This window comes from Rissa tridactyla, chromosome 4 (assembly GCF_028500815.1).
Source record: "Rissa tridactyla isolate bRisTri1 chromosome 4, bRisTri1.patW.cur.20221130, whole genome shotgun sequence".
In the NCBI taxonomy this organism is placed as follows: domain Eukaryota; kingdom Metazoa; phylum Chordata; class Aves; order Charadriiformes; family Laridae; genus Rissa; species Rissa tridactyla.
In genome coordinates this window covers 94,755,347-94,773,379 of record NC_071469.1, presented here as the reverse complement: position 1 = coordinate 94,773,379, position 18,033 = coordinate 94,755,347, and positions in this window count along the sequence as shown.

Genomic DNA, 18,033 nt, shown 5'->3' with positions numbered 1-18,033 from the left:
CACGAGGCGCGGAAAGGACCCCCTTGCTTTCTAAACTCCTTCTCCGAGAGGAGTCTAGCTGCGGCTGGATCCCATCCTTGCCCCGGCCTTGGGCAACCCTTTCCCTCTAAAGGATTCTATCTGCGCCATCAACCCGTTCTATCACTCAGCTAAGATTGCAAAGCTCTGCATGCTATTAGTCACTTACCCAGATTCTGCTGCGGCAAGGCGTCTCTCAACCTCGAGGAGCAGAAACTTACGTGAGCGTCCCCGCTCAAGCGGAGGAGGTGGCGAACAGGCCGCTGCCGGGCAGGAAGGCTCCAAGGGCTCTCTTCCTGTCCACTATCTGTAGAGGCAGCTAATTGACTTCTAGTCAGATCAGCCTGGGAACAAAATAGCTCAGTCCCCACTCCAGAAGGAGTGTTGACTCCGTTGCCTGCGGGGAGGAGAGAAAGGGGGGTTGGGGGGGGTGACGGGGTGGGAAGCGGCAGGGGGCAGGGCACCGCACCACCACACCGGTCAAACAAAGAACAACCGATTCAATAATTCACAACACAGTGCAGTACAATCCCAGACAGTCTAAAACAACAGTCGAAACAATGATAGACCAATACAATGCAAGACATAACACACCACGGGGCAGCATGAGGCAATACGCAGCCAAATTAAGAACAACCGATCAACACACCCACGATAGAGTGCAGTCCTGCGACAGAATGTTTCAAGTGACCGTCAAAACAACGATGGGGCAACGCAATGCAATGCCTAACAATACAGGACGCTACGATGGAACACACAACCCAAGAACTCATTCAGAAACTCACAATACAGCGCAGTACAATCCCAGACAAGCTAAAATAACAAGCAAGACAACGTCAGGGCAATACAATGCAAGACAAAGTTACACAGGGCAGTACAACGCCATACACAATCAAATAAAGAACAGCCAAGGAAAGAATTCACGGTACAGTGCCATACAATGCCAGACTATCACTCAGATGGCAGTCGAGACAACGACACAGCAACACAACGCAAGGCGTAACACAATACGGGGCACTACAAGACACTGCACGGTCAAAGAAACAACAACCTATTAGAGAAGTCACAATACAGTGCAGTCCTCTGACAGAACGTCTATAAAAAGACCGTCTAGACAATGACAGGGTAATACAACGCAAGACGAAACACGATACAGGGCACTACGAGGCAAAACACACTCACATCAACAACCGCCCCTTAAAAAAAAACGACAGCTCAGTGCAGCACCCTGCCAGAATATGCATCACGTGGCACTCAGGACAATTACATGGCAATACAATGCCAAACGTAACACAACACAGGGCAGCACAATGCAAAACAGAACGAAAGAAAGAACAACCTGACAAAACCCCTACATACCCGTCAGTACCATCCCACAGGGCGTCACGTGGCGGTCGAGACAGTTACGGGACAACAGAATCCGAGACGTAACATTACACAGCGCAATGTCAGTGCAATAGTCAGTCAAATAAACAACCCGCGAAGGGACCCACAACGCTGCGCGTTCCAACGCCAACAGATGTCAGACAGCAGGCAAGATACCGACAGAGCAATACAGCGCACAACGTAAGACAACAGAGGACGGTCTAATGCTCAGACGCATCAGATGGCAGTCAAAACAATGACGCGGCAATACAATTCGAGACCCAACACAAAGGCGGTAGCATGGCAATACACGGTGGTCAAAGAAAGAGCACCCGGTAAAACCCCCACGATACAGATGGCTACTATCCCAGAGTGTCTACAATGACAGTGAAGAGAACGACAGGGAAATGCAACGCAAGACAGAACGCCATACAGGGCACTGCAAGGCAATACGCAGCCAAATCAAGAACAAACGTTTAAAAAAACCGCAAGACCGAGCGGCACATACCGGAATGGATCAGACGGTCGTCAGGGCGATTACAGGGCAATACAATGCAAGACAAAACACAACACGGGGCAGGACGAGGCAAGAGGCAGTCAAATAATGAACCGCCGATCGAAAACCCACAGACGAGCGCGCTGCAATCCCGGTCGCAGATGGCACTCCATAAAATGACTGAGCAATAGAATCCAAGACATAACATTATACGGTGCGGTAGAACGCAATATGCAGTCAAACAGAGAACAACCCATTACAAAACTGACGAGACAGCGCGCTATAATGAGAGACCATATCAGATATCCATCAAGACGGTTCCAGAGCAATACAATGCAAGACCTAACAGTATACCGGGCAGTACAATCCGATACACGGCGAAATAAAAAGAAAACGAGTCCAGAACTGCATACATAACTGACGAGACAGCGCACTGCAATGAGAGACCACGTCAGATATCAATCAAGACGGGTCCAGAGCAATACAATGCAAGACCTAACAGTATACCGGGCTCTACAATATGATACACCGTGAAAGAAAAAGAAAACGAGCGCAGAACTGCACGGTCTTGAGAATTTTTTAACACGATGGCTGAAATGACAATCCAAACAATGACAGGGTAATCCAACACCAGACATAGCACTATACGGGTCAGCACAACCCAATACCCGCTCAAATAATCAGCAAACATTTCTAGGACCGCACAGGATGGGGAATTGTTTAACGAATACACAGTTCAATAAACAACAGCCAATTGTCGGACTGCAGTGGACTGTGAAAGTTTTAAACACAAAGTCTAAAGTCACAAACCCGACAATGACAGGACAATACAATGCGAGACAGCGTAACAGCGTACATGGCAGTACAGTGCCATACACCGTCAAATAGAAAACAGCTGATGAAGGAAGTGACAATATGGTGGCATACAATGGCAGAATAGATCAGATGACGGTCAAGACAACAACAGAGCCACACAACGCAAGACGTAACACCACACGGCGACAGACAAGGCAAGATGCAGTTGTGGCGGGCAGAGCGATTCACTTCACTCCTAAGAGAGAAGGGGAGAAACATTTAGAAACACACACACAGGGATTCAACAAAGGTAGCAGTGCACGTGACAGCGCTTCACCAGGTTCAGAGCAGAGGGAGTCACTGGAATTAGAGACAGGTTGCTGGGTAGAGGGAGACCTACAAACGCAATTTCCAAAAGCAATTGCGAAGAAGGCAGTGGGGGAAGAATAAAATAAGAGCGGAAGGGGAGCTGGGAAGGCAGAGGCACAGAAAGGAAATGGAGAAGGGGAGAAAGAACATGCTGGCATTAAGCAGAAGAGCAAAAAGCTTTAGGGAGCCAGAAGCCGGGACAAGCAAGGCGGCAGGCAGAGATCAGAAGAGGCACGGCAGGGAAAGGCCTGGACATGCACAAGAGGGCACATGACTCACCGCAGCTCCTGGCACGTGTGGGAGACCTTCACTGCTCACAGGCTTCTCTCTCTGCCCCTTCGTCCTCTGTGGTACGGGCGGCCTGACGACCCTTGCCCACCTAGGAGCGGGCAGGGGGTGCCTCGACGCTCTTGTCCCATGAAGCTCACACGCGCAGCCGACGAAGGCAGCGAGCTCCCGGCGCTCTGTGCTGGTGGTGCCCTCGGTCAGGGATGGCTGGGAGGGATCCTTCCTCGCTGCGGGGACCGTCCATTCCTGGCTGGAGGCACCTGCCTGTCAGAACCCCCTTTGTTTGACTCCTCAGCCAGCACTGGCAGGCAGCTGTGCCCAGGCAGCCCCCTTAGAAGTTAGAGGCCCTTGGCAAAGCAGACCCATCCCCAGGGCAGCCTTTCTTTTTAAGCCCTTGGCCCAGCCCATGCTCACCTCATGGGTCCCACCTGGGCTGCCTCAGCCCCAGCTGGACCCCATTGGGAACAGGGGCCATTGCCAAAGCCCCACAGCACATCACCCCCTCCCCTGAGCCTCTCCCAGACAGCCAGCTCTGGACCCTGGGGACAGCAAACGCATCCAGGGGCACAGAGGAGGCAGGAAGTGTTTCTTCCTTCATGTGCCCAAGAAATCCCGGCAGTGAGTTGGCTACAAGGCTCAGTGCCCAAAGGCGACAGGACAGCGGGAGAAAAGGGAAGGAAAAGGCAGGAGGAAGAACAGAGGGACATCGGGAAGGGGGGTTGGGACAGGAAGGCAGGAAAGGGGATGCCGCCAACAAGAGCTGAGAGAGGAGAGGGGAGAGACTGTGCAAAAAAGCCCAGGGACAGAGAGATGGAAGGATAAAGAAGAGAGACGGGGTGCAGGAGAGAGAGGCGGAAGGGACCAGCAGGACAAGACGACAGAGACGAGACAAAGGAGCAGGGGAAAAGTAACATCATGAAGAAATAAAAAGGAGAAACAGGGACCCCGACAGAAGTACACATTGAAAGAAAACTTCGAAAAACAGGGCACAAGAGAGATGTAGGAAAAAAAAGGAAAAAAGTGACAGGGTGCAGGACAGAGAGGGAAGAATGGGAGTTATAGACAGGGAAATGGTTAGAAGGAGATGGAGACACAAAATTTTGAAAGGCACAGGATACAAGAGTCATACCCAAGACTTAACAGATAGGTACGCAGGACTGCACAGAAAGAGAGGGAGGAAGACGATTATGAAAAGCGACAGGGTACAAGAAACATGGGAAAGAAATTAAAATTTATTTGGGGAGACAGATAGAGGGAAAGGCAGCAAGAATAACTGAAAACTAACTGGGATCAAGAAACATAAGAATTAGAAAGAAAGAGATGGAAAGTAAGAAATTGAGTTTCAAAAGAGATCGGGTACAAGAAACTTAGTCAAGCATGAAAAAAACAAGGACAGGGAGCGTAGTAGAAGTCATCTGTGGTGGATTGACCTTGGCTGGCCCTTGGGTACCCACCCAGCCACTCTGTCGCTGCCCTTCCTCAACGAGACAAGGGGAGAAATTAAAATCAAAAAGCTTGTACATTAAGCAACAGACTCAGTTTGGGGAAATTCATTTAATTTATTGCCAATCACATAATCAGAAATAAAAACAAATTTAAAAAACACCTTCCCACCACCCTTCTCTTTTTCTGGGATCATCTTCACTCACGACTTCTCTACATCGTAACCCCGGACAACGCAGGGTGACAGGGAGTCAGGGCTGTGGTCGGTTCATCTCGCATTGTCTCTGCCGCTCCCTCCTCCTCGCCCTCTTTTTCTGCTCCAACAGCGGGGCCTCCACGGGTTGCAGGGGACTCTCTGCTCCGCTCCTGGCCAGTGTTGCTGATGGGCTCGGCATTGACCTGTGGCAGGTCCCTCTCTGATCTGGCTGTGCCCAACATGGGGGGAGCTTCTGGTGTCTTCTCACAGAACCCACCCCTGCAGCACCTGTCCCCACAACTCAGCCAACAAAGCCTTGTCACTTAATACAACAGCAATCTACTACGGGGCAGAGAAGGGGGGGGGGTGGGGTGTGAAAAAACAGGGAAAGGGAGCCACAGGGGAAAGAAAACAGCTATGGGCTACAGATCAGACAGGAGGAAGCAAGAGGGAGCAAGACAGAGAGAACCATGAAGGCAAAAATTGCCTATGGGACAGATCTTTTAATATGATAACATCCTTTATATAATATAGTAGATATAGGTTTTTATTTTGAACTCTTTTTTATATACATACACTCATGTTTTTCAATATGTATAAAAATGAGAAATTGTTCTTTATTTCAATGCCTGATACCCATATATACAGGTTTTATTATTTTTTCTAAACACACATTCCCCACATGAATTTTCAGGCATTTTTGGGCTGTGAACTGCCTCTTTTAGGGGGAACTCCATGTGACACACACACCCTCAAAAAGATCTTGTTTTGCTTTAGAAATACCATCTGGAGTACAATTACAGCCTGACATTAAAAAAAAAAACTTACAAACATTACACCCCATACAAAGCAGCCTTAACATCTTCGAGATGCAGTCTGCTTCACTACTGCTGAACAGCCCCTCCCACATAGCTCTGCTCATCCCAAAACAACCCCGTTAATTAAAAAGCTGCCCACGCCACCTGCTGATGGCTACTTGATGGGAGTTGACTGTACCACCTTTGCCTCAACAGTCTAGGTAGATCAACAAGCTAACCATAGACTCCTATTGATGTTCCACCTACCCCTGACTCTACTTGACCGGGTAGAGCAGCTCCAAGCCAAACACACACAAGCACAGACCGACATTACACAGACCACTACAAACAATGCACCTCACAGATGAGGGAAAACTCTCAGTGAGAAGAATGACACCAACATAAGCGACTGTTGGGCAAGAAGACCTGCAAGACCACAATGGTGACATGAGAAGGCTCTAGGGAAACCCCAGGAAATGAGTACAATGTAATGTTCTGGGACAAGAAGTGACTCTGAAACTGAGATGTACGTGCAGGAAGCCCAAGTTCAAGACCTAAGAACTTAAGGATGCAGGGAAGAAGTCCCAGTCACTGAAAATGGATGGCTAGAGAACAGAGCTGCTCACACAGCTAGTAACAATGCGGCAGACGAGGACCACCCAGAAACTTCCGAGATGCAAGGCCGATCCACTGTTTAAGCTTACAATACAAGAAAAGCGGGGCCTGACTGGGGCAATGCTGATGCGTACTGGCATTCAAGACTCTTGGGATGGTGCCTGAAGTACAGGCTGTGCTCCTCAAGTGTAAAGAGGACATCAAGACCCAAGGAAGTTTTAAAACCCAGAAGACAGACCACACAAACACCATAACAGATGCAGGCTGGAGCTGCCCTGCCCGGCTCATGCTAGCATTGTGCTGAAGACTAACCCGCTCCCTTTACCTGACCAAAGGGGACAGCTCCAGGACAGCCCTCTGCCCTTCTCTAACTTTAAGACGCCTCCCTGCAAATCACAAACTTCTCCCCTCCCAGCCCCCCTCCCTAGCCCTGTCCACTCAACTTAGCTTTCAGAGGGATGGAGGTCTTAAATCCCATGTCGACAAAAAAAAAAAAAACCACACAACAAAACCAGCACATTAACTATCTAGGATATTTCTGTAGTCACCAGGTTCCTCCTCATCATCTACAATTAAAGAAAACCAAACAGTGACAGCAAGAAGTTTCAGATAGGCCACCGCCAACCTCTTCCACAATTTCCCCTTCCTCAAAAGCACAATGGGATTCCACTCACCTGCTCCTTCCAGAGTCAGACGCTGCGGCCATCATTGCTTGAGATACCAAGAAACAAAATTACTGTTGCATATGTGAGAAGTCACCAGCCACAAGCTCCTCCTCACTACTGCCTCAGCTCACCTCTGATGCTCATCCGCTTCCAAAGATGGCTCACAGGGCACCTGCAAAACCAGAAGATAAATACTTAACCAAGTTGCCATATAATACTTCACTATTAAGACACCAATACGGCCCACAACCGCCTCACCTTCTCAGCCCGCTCATCAGCATGTGGCTTAGAGCCTCTGAGCCTGCGTCCTGCACCTGAAAAAAAAAAAAAGCCAAACAAAAGGCATATGCTGAGATACTGCCCAAAACCTCAGCCTGCCTACAGCCATTCCTGTCTCCTACTCCTTTACCCTGGCCTCTCACCCACCTGCCCTCCATGGTTTTGGGCTGCCACTTTGAGGCTCACAGACCACCTCTAAAACAGACCCAAAGGACACTAAAAACTCCACCCACAATATAACATCTGAGAAGAATTGCTGCTTCAGCCCACTAGTCACTGACCACCTTGCCCGAGTCATGTCGGGTGCCAATATCCTGCTTTACTCATCACTTTGCACCTTCAAAATTAAAAAAAAAAAAAAAACACACACACACCACCCCACCACCAAGCCATAATATAATCACATAGCCACCAGTCACATCTTCCCTCCAGCACCATGCACTGACCCACCTTCTTACGGGGTCCCACTTGCCTTCCCCATGACTCTTTGGTGCACATCTTGTCCCTCTGCATCTGAAAAAATTAGTAAACAAGTCACCCAGATGCTGATCAGTAGCTGAACAATTCCAGGGGTCTTGTTTCCATTTAGGAATATCATCTAGGCTCAAACTACAGCCTGCCGTTAAAAAAAAATTGGACCCAATGTTAATCCCCACACATACAAGCCTTAACACCTTCAATCTGCTTCACTACTGCCAAACAGGCCCTCCCAGAAGGCTCCAATCATCTCCATAAAACACTATGGAAATGATTGTCCCTGCCAATGGCTGCTTGATCCCAGATGACCGTACAACCTTTGGCTAAACAGTCTTGGCAGATCAACATATTACCCATAGACTCTTATTGCTGTTCCACCTACCCCTGACTCTACACCCCCAGGCAGGGCAGCTCCACACCAAACACACCCATGTGCAGCCCAACACCACACAGCACTATAGACAACAATGTGACTCCAAGACGAGAGAAAACTCTTCACAAGAAGAACGACTTTCAGACAAGAGATGCTGTCGGGCAAGAAGACCGACAGCCACAGCACAGACATGAGGAGGCTCTATGGCAAAGTCATAAAAATCATAAAAGAGTCAAATGTAATGGCCCATTCCAAGAAGTTCCTGTCAAAACAGAGATGACGTATGTGCAGGAAGCCTGGCTTCAAGACCTGAGAACGTAAGGATGCAGGGAAGAAATCCCAGTTCATAAAAGCAGATGGCTAGAGCTGTTATAGCTCAGAGAACAGAGCTGCTCATGCAGCCAGGAATGATGCTGCAGAAAAGGACCATCCAGAAACTTTTGAGAGGCAAGTCCGATCTGCACTTTAAAATTGCTATGCAAGAAAAGAAGTGCCCATTGGGCGCTATGCCAATTAGCACAGGCATCTGAGACCCTACAGGGGCTGCCCAAGGCACATTCTGTGCCCCTTGAGTGCAAAGAGAAACAAGGACATCAAAACCTAAGGAAAGTCCAAGACACAGAAGACAGAGCACACAAACTACAGAACAGCAGACAGACCAGAACTGCCCTGCCCATCAGACACTAGCTTTGTGCTGAAGAGTAACCCACTCCCTTTACCTACTCAGAGGAGACTCCTCCTCGATAGCCCTCTGCTCTACCCTGACTTGAAAACTCCTCCCTGAAACTGTCAATCTTGGTCCCCCCCCAGTGCCTGTGCCTCTACTTAGCTTTCAGACAGCCAGGGGTCTGAATTCATCCTTGACAAAAAACCCACAACAAACTGCTAACTGATGTGTTCCTGCAGTCACCAGGTTCCTCTTCATCTGTAAAACAAGAAGAAATCACGGCTCCAGCAGTGACCACCATGACAGTAGAAACCAACATCTTCCACAGCACCCTCATATTCAGAGGTGTCATGGCAATCCGCTCACCTGCTTCACGCCGATTCCAGAGTCAGGGGCTGCAGCAACAATTATTTATGACACCTAAGATACCAACAAACACAAAATTACCATTGCATCTCTGTGAAATCACCAGTCCCATGCTCCTCCTCAATACTATCCAGCTCACCTCAAATGCAAGGGACTAGAACAGACCAGATCCTCTTGACGCCCAAATCCAAGTGCAAAACCGATATGACAAAGACTGATGAACGTGCCTCCATTTCCTAGTCAACCCCCAGCACCAAAACTTTGGAAACCCCTTCTCCTCAACTGTCAGGGAAGGATCCCCACCTCTTCCTGACAGCTCCCATTCCATATTTGCAACCCTGAAACCCCTGTGTCAGCCACTCCTCAGGAGCTGTTCTTCTGAGCCATGCCCTGTGTTCAGCAGGCACCTCCCATATTCTGTCTTCCCACAAACTCTGGGCTCTGCTGTAGACCCACAAAATAAGTAATGCCCTGACACAATCTATGAGGGGCCTGCTGCAAGCTGCAAAAACTCTAGGGACACCATGGCACTCTTTGGGCAATGGGGAAAGGTGATGAGCCATGCCATACCCTGAATGACACTATGCCTTACATCCCTGCTGCTTTCTTGAGAAGTGCTAAAGTGCAATATGCAGATGCATACAAAATGCTCACCCTAAGCCCTACAATATAATCTCATCATCAACCCAATTAAGAGAAACAGTATCAGCAACTCACACAGCATATGGCAAAACTGGTGGAAAAAACCACAGGTCCATCTTCAATAAAGTCAGGAATTCTAGGAAAATGCAGGACTCCTAGAATAAACAAAAGCACACTATTAAACCGTCTGGGCATCCCCTAAACACTCATCACAAAGTTACTGACCTGAAAAAAAGGGAAACAAAAAAGCAGCATACAAGTCAGTTTTCTACTACACAGGTGGCAGGATGTGTACTGGTCACGGAATCACAGAATCTTCAGAGTTGGAAGGGACCTCTAGAGATCATCTAGTCCAACTCCCCTGCTAGAGCAGGATTACCTAAAGCACATCCCTCAGGGCTGCATCCAGGCGGGTCTTGAAAATCTCCAGAGAAGGGGACTCCACAACCTCCCTGGGCAGCCTGTTCCAGTGCTCTGTCACCCTCACTGTAAAGAAGTTTTTCCATGTATTTGAACGGAACTTCCTATGTTCTAGCTTGTGCCCATTGCCCCTTGTCCTGTCGCTGGGAACCATTGAAAAGAGCCTGGCTCCATCCTCCTTAAACCCACCCTTTAGATACTTGTAAACATTAATCAGGTCCCCCCTCAGCCTTCTCTTCTCCAGGCTAAAGAGTCCCAGCTCTTTCAGCCTTTCCTCATAAGGGAGGTGCTCCAGTCCCATAATCATCTTGGTTGCCCTACGCTGGACTCGCTCCAGTAGTTCCCTGTCCCTCTTGAACTGGGGAGCCCAAAACTGGACACAGTACTCCAGTTGTGGCCTCACCAGTGCAGAGTAGAGGGGGAGAATGACCTCCCTCGACCTACTGGCCACAGTCTTCCCTATGCAGCCCAGGATGCCATTGGCCTTCTTGGCGACAAGGGCACACTGCTGGCTCATGGATAATTTGCTGTCTACCAGGACCCCCAAGTCCTTCTCCTCAGAGCTGCTTCCCAGCATGTCCGCCCCTAACATATACTGGTGTTTGGCATTCTTCCTTCCCAGGTGCAGGACCCTACACTTGCTTTTGTTGAACCTCATTAGGTTCTTCTCTCCAGCCTGTCCAGGTCACGCTGGATGGCAGCACGGCCCTCTGGAGTGTCAGCCACCCCTCCCAGCTTGGTATCATCAGCAAACTTGCTGAGGATACACTCTGTCCCCTCATCTAGGTCATTAATGAATATATTGAACAAAATTGGTCCAAGTATTGACCCCTGAGGGACACCACTCGTTACAGGCCTCCAACTGGACTCTGTGCCGCTGATCACAACCCTCTGAGTTCTGTCACTCAGCCAGCTCTCGATCCACCTCACTGTCACCTCATCTAGCCCATACTTCCTCAGCTTCCTAATGAGGATGTTATGGGAGACAGTGTCAAAAGCCTTGCTAAGGTCAAAGTAGATGACATCTACAGCTCTCCCCTCATCCAGCCAACCCGTTATAACATCATAGAAAGCTATCAGATTGGTCAGGCGTGATTTGCCCTTGGTAAATCCATGCTGACCACTTCCAATAACTTCCTGTTCCTCTACGTGTTTGGAGATGACATCCAGAATGAGTCGCTCCATTACCTTCCCAGGGACAGAGGTGAGACTAACCAGCCTGTAGTTCCCTGGGTCCTCCTTCTTGCCTTTTTTGAAGATTGGAGTGATGTCAGCCTTCCTCCAGTCCTCAGGCACCTCTCCTGTTCCCCATGACCTTGCAAAGACAATGGAGAGCGGTCTAGCGATAACATCTGCCAGCTCTCTCAGCACTCGCGGGTGCATCCCATCAGGGCCCATGGATTTATGAATGTCCAGCTTGGCCAAGTGGTCTCTGACCCGGTCCTCCTCAACTAAGGGAAAATCTTCCTCTCTCCCGACCTTCCCCCTTGCCTCCAGGGTATGGGATTCGTGAGGGACGGCTTTATCAGTGAAGACCGAAGAAAAGAAGGCATTCAGTAACTCTGCCTTCTCTGTGTCTTCCACCACTAGGGCACCCGTCTCATTCATCAGTGGACCTATATTTTCCCTAGTCTTCCTTTTTCTGTTGATATACTGGAAAAATCTCTTCTTGTCTTTAACTGCAGTGGCCAAGCTGAGTTCTGATTGAGCTTTGGCCCTTCTAATCTTCCCCCTGCATAGCTTTGCTATATCTTGATAATCTTTGTTATATCTTGATAATGGTCCTGAAGGTCTTAGCTCAGCCTTCTTACCTCTGCCTCCCTAAATGCCAAAACACACCTGCCCAAACAGCTGAGCCTGCCCCAAAGCTGCAACCAAGTGAAGGACCAGCAGAGCACTGACCCCAGAGGAGCCCAGCAGCCAAACAAGCTCCTGAGCCGAGCCTGTGGCTCATATACCCTGGGCCCCGCCCACTACCCTTGGGCCCCGCCCACTGCCCTTCCCACAGTCCCCTGGGGAAGAGCGGGGCCAAACCCCCAGAAGACATAAAGGTGGCCACAGAAGCCACAGCTCCTTTCCTTCTGCCTTAAGTTCCCATCAGGCAAAGCAACAGCCATTTTTATTTCTCTTGGGCACTCGCCTGTGGTGATTCTCTTACCGCTTTTGTTTGAGTGCCATCTGCTTGTTGCTGTAGAGAAGAGAGTTCTGTAGGTGTTGCTTTATTTTTGCGATCTTCAGATATTTTTGTGGTTAATTGTTAATCGTGTTTTATGGTTTTGGAAGAGTGCTGGAAACAGGTGATTTCAGAAGACTGATGAGCACTTCCTGGATCCTGGAGAACTAAAGTGCCATTGAGACGAGCTTCGGAGGACTGAGGGAGGTCCTGGAGGACCAAAGTGCCATAGAGAGGCGCGTCGGCTGACTGCGCGGCGCCCTGGAGGACCAAAGTGCCATAGAGAGGCGCGTCGGCTGACTGCGCGGCGCCCCGGAGGACCAAAGTGCCATAGAGAGGCGCGTCGGCTGACTGCGCGGCGCCCGGGAGGACCAAAGTGCCATAGAGACGCGCGTCGGCTGACTGCGCGGCGTCCTGGAGGACTAAAGTGCCATAGAGAGGCGCGTGGGCTGACTGCGCGGCGCCCTGGAGGACCAAAGTGCCATAGAGACGCGCGTCGGCTGACTGCGCGGCGCCCGGGAGGACCAAAGTGCCATAGAGAGGCGCGTCGGCTGACTGCGCGGCGCCCTGGAGGACCAAAGTGCCATAGAGACGCGCGTCGGCTGACTGCGCGGCGCCCGGGAGGACCAAAGTGCCATAGAGAGGCGCGTGGGCTGACTGCGCGGCGTCCTGGAGGACCAAAGTGCCATAGAGAGGCGCGTGGGCTGACTGCGCGGCGCCCTGGAGGACCAAAGTGCCATAGAGACGCGCGTCGGCTGACTGCGCGGCGCCCGGGAGGACCAAAGTGCCATAGAGAGGCGCGTCGGCTGACTGCGCGGCGCCCCGGAGGACCAAAGTGCCATAGAGAGGCGCGTCGGCTGACTGCGCGGCGCCCCGGAGGACCAAAGTGCCATAGAGAGGCGCGTCGGCTGACTGCGCGGCGCCCGGGAGGACCAAAGTGCCATAGAGAGGCGCGTCGGCTGACTGCGCGGCGCCCCGGAGGACCAAAGTGCCATAGAGACGCGCGTCGGCTGACTGCGCGGCGCCCGGGAGGACCAAAGTGCCATAGAGAGGCGCGTCGGCTGACTGCGCGGCGCCCCGGAGGACCAAAGTGCCATAGAGACGCGCGTCGGCTGACTGCGCGGCGCCCGGGAGGACCAAAGTGCCATAGAGACGCGCGTCGGCTGACTGCGCGGCGCCCCGGAGGACCAAAGTGCCATAGAGAGGCGCGTCGGCTGACTGCGCGGCGCCCCGGAGGACCAAAGTGCCATAGAGAGGCGCGTCGGCTGACTGCGCGGCGCCCCGGAGGACCAAAGTGCCATAGAGAGGCGCGTCGGCTGACTGCGCGGCGCCCCGGAGGACCAAAGTGCCATAGAGACGCGCGTCGGCTGACTGAGGGGCTATGGAAATGGACAACAGGAAAACTGCCGGGCACTGACGGGGGCGCGGTAACGCGTAAGAGCCGATACTGGAGCGCCGACGGCCGCTCTCGAGGCCGGGCGGGCGGCACCGATCGCGCTGCAGGTTGCGCGGAGCTCGGCGGAGTCCCGGCGGTCCTGGTTCGCCCTCCGGCCGCCGCGCTCTCGAGACCGGCGCCGGAACGGCCCTCGCGAAGCCGCGCACGCGCTGCGGAACCAACGCACAGCGCCGCCGGGGGCGGTGCCACAGCGCACGGAGGAGCGCACACCTGCAGGAACAGCCTTCAGCCGCCGGGCGGCAGCACCCCCTCAATTATTTACACATTATCTATTTAGGGAATTTATATTACCTGTTTGCACTTATGTAGCAAATCTGCTTAGACTTATACATTAACATTTATGATACAGAATATCTATTTAGACTGTCTGCTTACACATCTATTTTGACACTAATATCTTTTTACAAATACATTTTTTAAAATATTTTTATATTCTAGGATCTTTTATATAACACAGAAGCACAGAATCATAGAATCCTTAGACATAGAGGTTTTTATTTTGAACTTACATACATACATAAATATGTATTTATTTTCCATATTTTCCATAAATATGTATTATTATCCACGATCATGGGGTCCTGGAGGGCTCTGGGGGGGGATGTAGGAGGGTCCCAGGGGACTCCAGGAGATCCTGGAAGGCACTAGTGGCGCTCTCAGGAGGTGTGGGGAGTCCCAACGGGATGTGGCAGGTAGCAGGAGGTGCTCCAGGAGTCCCAGAGGTCTCTGGGGTGTCCTGGGGGGGGATCTGTGGGGTGCTGGAGAGGGTGTGGGAGGGTCCCAGGGGGCTACAGGAAGTCCTGGGGGAATGTGGGGGGTCCCATGAGAGTCCTGGGGGAAGACAAAGGGTCCCAGGAGGTCCTGGAGGACTCTGAGGGGCTCTCATGGGGTTGGGGAGAGGTCCCAGAAGGGCCCCAGGGGGATGTGGGGGATACCAGGGGCAGGCTCCAGTGGGTCCCAGAGGGCTCTGGGGGGCTCTAGGGGATCCTACAGCAGGTGTCAGAGCGACCCACAGGGCTCCAAGAGGGCTTGGAGGGCTCCCAAAAGTCTCCAGGGAGCCCTGGGGGTAACATGAGGGGTCCCAGAAGATCCTGGGGTGCTCTCAGAGAGTGTGGGGGTTCCCACAAGGGTCCCATAGAGATGTGTGGGGTACTGGGGGGAACTCCCAAAAGGCTCTGGAGGGGTGCGGTGGGCTCAGGGAGGTCCTGAAAGGTGTGGGGGAGGGTCCCAGGGGTCCTGGAGGCCTCTAGGGGGCTCTCAGGGGGTAAGACGGTGGTCCCAGGACAGTCCCAGGAGGACATGGGGGGTACTGGGGATTTGCTCCAGGGGGTCCCAGAGGGCTCTGGGGTTTTCCTGGGGGACTCCAGGGGGATCTGTGGTGTCTTGGAGGGTCCTAGAGGGGTCCTGGGGGGAATGTGGGGGTTCCCAGAAGGCTCCAGGGAGCCCTGGGGGGAACATAAGAGGTCCTAGAGGGTCCCAGATAGTCCCAGAGGGGTCCTGGGAGATGAAGGGTCGCAGGACATCCCGCAGAACTCTTGGCGGGGGGCAGGGGGTCCCAGGAGATTCTAGGGTATCTCAGGGGGATCCTGGGGGATCCCAGGGGGTATCAGAGGGCTCTGGGGGGTCCCAGGCTGTCTCAGAGAGCTCCGGAAGGGTCCCAGCATCCCCATACCTGTGACATGAATGGCGATGGCACAGGCTCCCAAAGAACAACTGGTGTGGAGGGGGCAGCCTGCGCTGGGTGGGGGGAAACGTGACAGTGACAGGGGACACTGTGCAAGTGTAGGGTCCTGCACCTGGGAAGGAAGAATGCCAAACACCAGTATATGTTAGGGGCGGACATGCTGGGAAGCAGCTCTGAGGAGAAGGACCTGGGGGTCCTGGTAGACAGCAAATTATCCATGAGCCAGCAGTGTGCCCTTGTCGCCAAGAAGGCCAATGGCATCCTGGGCTGCATAGGGAAGACTGTGGCCAGTAGGTCGAGGGAGGTCATTCTCCCCCTCTACTCTGCACTGGTGAGGCCACAACTGGAGTACTGTGTCCAGTTTTGGGCTCCCCAGTTCAAGAGGGACAGGGAACTACTGGAGCGAGTCCAGCGAAGGGCAACCAAGATGATTATGGGACTGGAGCACCTCCCTTATGAGGAAAGGCTGAAAGAGCTGGGACTCTTTAGCCTGGAGAAGAGAAGGCTGAGGGGGGACCTGATTAATGTTTACAAATACCTAAAGGGTGGGTTTAAGGAGGATGGAGCCAGGCTCTTTTCAATGGTTCCCAGCGACAGGACAAGGGGCAATGGGCACAAGCTAGAACATAGGAAGTTCCGTTCAAATACACGGAAAAACTTCTTTACAGTGAGGGTGACAGAGCACTGGAACAGGCTGCCCAGGGAGGTTGTGGAGTCCCCTTCTCTGGAGATTTTCAAGACCCGCCTGGATGCAGCCCTGAGGGATGTGCTTTAGGTAATCCTGCTCTAGCAGGGGAGTTGGACTAGATGATCTCTAGAGGTCCCTTCCAACTCTGAAGATTCTGTGATCCTGTGACACTCCCTTGAAGCTGAAGACAATGGCCTTGGAGGAGTTGCTGAGCCCCTCGCAGACCCTCAGGTACAGCTCGCTGTAGGACTCCTCATCCTGCGGGAGGGGGCATGGTGGGGGGTCATGGGGACCCCCAAACGCCGGAGGATGCCTCGACCCTCCCCTCCCACCCCCAGGCCCCCTGCACCCCCCCATCACCCCTCAGCCTGTATCCATCTCCCCCTCACAGCCCCTCTCCAACTCAGCACCCACGTCAGACCACAGCCCTCCTCCCCAAACTCAGGGCTCCTCCAGCATACACCTCCCAACCCCCAGCTCAGGGCTCCCCTCATGCCCACCACCACGGGCCCCCCAGGGCTCCCTTCAGGCCCCCTCGTCCCCATCCCAACCCCCTTCAGTGCCACCCCCTCAGACCTCCCCGTTTGCCCCCATCAGACTCTCAGGGCCGCCCTCCCCACCGTCCGGCCCCCTCAGCTCCCCCGTTCCCCCAGCCCCCCTCAAGGTCCCCCTCATCCCTCGCGGCCCTCTCGCCCCCCTCTAGATCCCCCTCAGCCCCCTCGTTCCCCCCCAGAGTTTCCCCCCGCCGAGTCTCTTCAGCCCCCCCATCATCCCTCAGTCCCCCTCGCAGACACCTCAGGACGACCCAGCCCCTCTCGAGGCCTCCCCACTACCCTCAGGATCCCCGTTCCCCCCTCAGCCACTCCCCAGGGACAACTCAGCGCCCCCGTTCCCCCTCAGAACCCCCATGTCCCCCCGCCTCAGCTCCCTCCATCACCCCTCGGGGCCACCACAGCCCCCCCGCTCCACCCAGCCTCCCTCAAGTCCCACCCTCAGCCCCCTCAATTCCCTTCGGGATCCCCCCAGCCCCCCCAATCACCCCTCGGGGCCCCCTCAAGCCCCCCGCCGTTCCCCGCCACGTTCCCCGTCGCCCCTCGCTCACCTTCACGCGGTCCAGCTACCTCACGACGTGCTCGCGGGGGCCCCACTGTCCGCCCGGACCACGCGTCTCCGCTCTCGAGCCAGCCGGCACTTTCCCCCATCCCCCTCTGCTACCAGAGCGCCCCGCCCACGACGCGCGCCCGTTGCCTGCCACCCGCCCCCTCCACTCACCTTATTTGGAGCAGCGCCACTCCATTGGCAGGGGAGGCGCGCATGCGCAGTACAGTCATACGGCGCGGGGAGGGGGCGCATGCGCAGTAGAGCTGTACGGCACCATGGGGCGCACATGTGCAGTACAGGCATACGGCACACAAGGGCGCGCATGCGTAGTAGCGCTGTACAGCCCGAAGGGGCGCGCATGCGCAGTACAGCCCTATGGCACAGCGCTCATTGCTGCCACTTTGTGGACAGAATACGATACTGCAGGCAGCACGCCCCGCATGCGCAGTCGAGCTGTACGGCACAAGTGGGCGACCCCAGCCATGGGAGAACTTTTATGTTAAAAATTAAAACGTCGAAGGAAGTCTAAAAAAATACTCAACCGCACAACAACTTTAAAGCAAAAGAAGAGTCAAGCAGTTCTGGAAGAAAGTGAAATAATTTAGTTTCTACTTTGTTCCAATAATACAAATTAACTGAGATGTGTGTTTGTGCGCATTT